Source organism: Montipora capricornis, chromosome 13, assembly GCF_036669925.1.
Source record: "Montipora capricornis isolate CH-2021 chromosome 13, ASM3666992v2, whole genome shotgun sequence".
NCBI classification, from domain to species: Eukaryota; Metazoa; Cnidaria; class Anthozoa; order Scleractinia; family Acroporidae; genus Montipora; species Montipora capricornis.
Genome location: NC_090895.1, coordinates 49722528 through 49725027, shown reverse-complemented (window position 1 = coordinate 49725027; position 2500 = coordinate 49722528). Strand labels below are relative to the sequence as shown.

Here is a 2500-nt window from a genome sequence, read left to right as displayed (position 1 = left end):
ACAGGCTTAACAGTGACCTCCTCAATGCCCTGACGCTGATTAAATTGAATGGCACTCCAGTTCAGTCCCCCAAAGCAGAAGAAGTCATACAAAGTTCAGTCAAGACCTGGCTTAGTATGAAGAAGCGAAGGAGATTGCAAATGCACATCCCAGGTCAAAGTCACTCCCAGGGTGCAAGTGAAAAAGCACAAGTGGTTACTATGGTGGACCAAGAGGTTCAATGCATCAGCAGTGAGGAAATGACCGCAACTACAGAAGCTGAAGAGCTTTTAGAACTTGATGCAGCCAAGGACTCTTTCAGCCTTGACCTTGTGGGTGATTCAGTGAGGATGAATATTGCATGTCAAATTGAAAGCAGGTATCAAGACTGTCCAGTAACAACTTGATTACTATCATGATCATTTCACATTTCTCACCTACAATCAGCGCCCGGCCCGGTATGTTTCGAAACAGTCTGCAACCCTCCCTTCCCCTCCAATGTTGAATTGTTTATTGTTTTATGTGGCTAAATATAATTTAGGCTAAGTTAGACTCGAACTAATGCAGTCAGCGGTTTCACCCCTTACAGTACGTGACCTGCGGGGTGGCCCTTTGGGGATTTGCAGGGCCTTTGTGTCATGTTGCTTTTCTCATGCGTTGTTGCTTGTTGATCTTTGCGGATCAATTGCTCTTGTTAGCGAATCTTTGCGGATTCTCGCACAGTCTTTGCGGATCCTGATACCAGAAACACTCGTAATGGCCAGTCGGCAGCCTACGATGCCTTGTCTTTTGTGCAGGAGTCCGAGGAAATTCCTCCGGAATCGGTGTCAGCACCATCGGAACCTAGCGTCGCTTCAACAGCCCTGTCTTCGACATCTGTTGTTTCGCCCACGTCTCCTGCCTTTCTGGCGGCTGTCGCCAACGCCGTCCAGCAAGTGCTTTCGGCCTAGCAAGCTGCAAGCCTTCCTGCTTGGAGTGTACCCACAAGCGCGGCCCACTCCGGAGGCGTTTATGCCCCGTCTGCTAATTCGAGCCAACTTGCTGCCCAAGCGTCGTCGTTCGCCGCTTCTAGCGCTGGCTTTGCCTCCTGCAGCCTTTCCCTCGAGGACCATTGGCCCCATATCATTTGCTTCGTTGCCGGTTTTACATCAACTGTTCGTGGTGGGCCCTGGTTTTTCTCCTGTACTGGCAAAATTAGTTAGTCAGATCGTGGCTGGCAAATTTGTTGATCTCCACGAGTTGCTTCCCTCGAACATTGTTTCCTCAGAGCCCGAGCCTCAGTTACTGTTCGATGGGCGCCTTGTATTAACATTCCCACCGAAGAAGCCTAAGCGGCGCATTGACGATATTGCCACGTGGTTGGAAGCCTTCTCTATTTTCTGCCTCATCCTTGTGTCGCACTTTCCCCACCGTTGGAAAGATCTCCTGCAGTATCAACTTCTCATACTGCGCACATATCGCCAGTTTTCCGGTCGGGTGTGGTTATCTTACGACCGAGCTTTTAGAGAGAATGCTGCGGCGACTAACCTGACCGATTGGTCCCAACTCAACAGCACACTGTTTAGCTTCCACTCCGCTGGCTGGTCCGCTCGCTCTTCCCCCGACCTGTCGGATGGCCAAAACGAGCCCCACGGTGCTGCATTGTCTCAGATCATCTGCAAATCTTGGAACCGGGGTCATTGCGTGGCCCCTTCAGCATCCTGCCGTTTTGCCCACAAGTGTGCCAGTTGTCATGGCCCGCACCGGGCTGCAGTCTGCCCTGCCAGTGCATCCTCCAAGCCCAGCTCGTCTCCGAAGCGTTCTCGCGACTCACCGCCTCCTAGGTCCAGCAGCAAATCTCGTCGTTTGTAGACTTGGCCCTCCCCTCGCCTTATATACATTTTTAGGCCTGCTCCTGCGGGATCCAGGACTAAGTACTAAGTGTTGCTATGGAAGCAGTTCTCATGTTATTAAAATTCTTTGTTGTTGTTGTTATTTTGTCTGTTTATCAACAAACTCCGGGGCTTTTGGTACAGCACTTCTGACCTTCTTGGGGTAGCTATTTACTGGCTTTTTTGTCTCCTTTCTTTTCCCTCTTCTAGTCAGCCTTCCCCCAGTTTCAGCAGACACCCCGTTGCTGGCAGAGCAGTTTGCGTGGGAGTTGCGATCTCATCCCGACCAACAGAAGGTCAACTTTGTGTTGGAGGGACTCCGCCATGGGTTTCACTTGGGTTTTTCTCTCTCCCAAAAGCTCAAGTCTGCCAAGAAAAATTAGCCAGCTGCAGCTCAGCATCCTTCTGTGGTTGACCAGTATTTGGCCAATAACGTGTCCTTGGGTAGGGTGGCAGGTCCTTTCAGTGCTCCTCCCTTCCCGAATCTTCATGTTAGCAGCTTTGGGGTTATTCCTAAATGAGGCCAGCCAGGGAAGTGGCACCTCATCGTGGACCTTTCCTCCTGGAGAGGGGGAGTGTCAACGATAGGATTGATCCAGACGAATTCACCCTTCATTACATTTAACTCGATCAGGTGATCCGTGTAGTCT

The 2500-nt window shown here is 50.8% G+C and overlaps 1 protein-coding gene and 1 pseudogene across 1 annotated transcript in view; one reads left to right on the top strand and one right to left on the bottom strand.

The window, feature by feature from the left end:
- Nucleotides 1–2500, bottom strand: part of LOC138029646 (uncharacterized) — a 104066-nt gene that overhangs the window by 53355 nt on the left and 48211 nt on the right. The window lies entirely within an intron of this gene.
- Nucleotides 117–1830, top strand: LOC138029586 (uncharacterized; annotated as a pseudogene).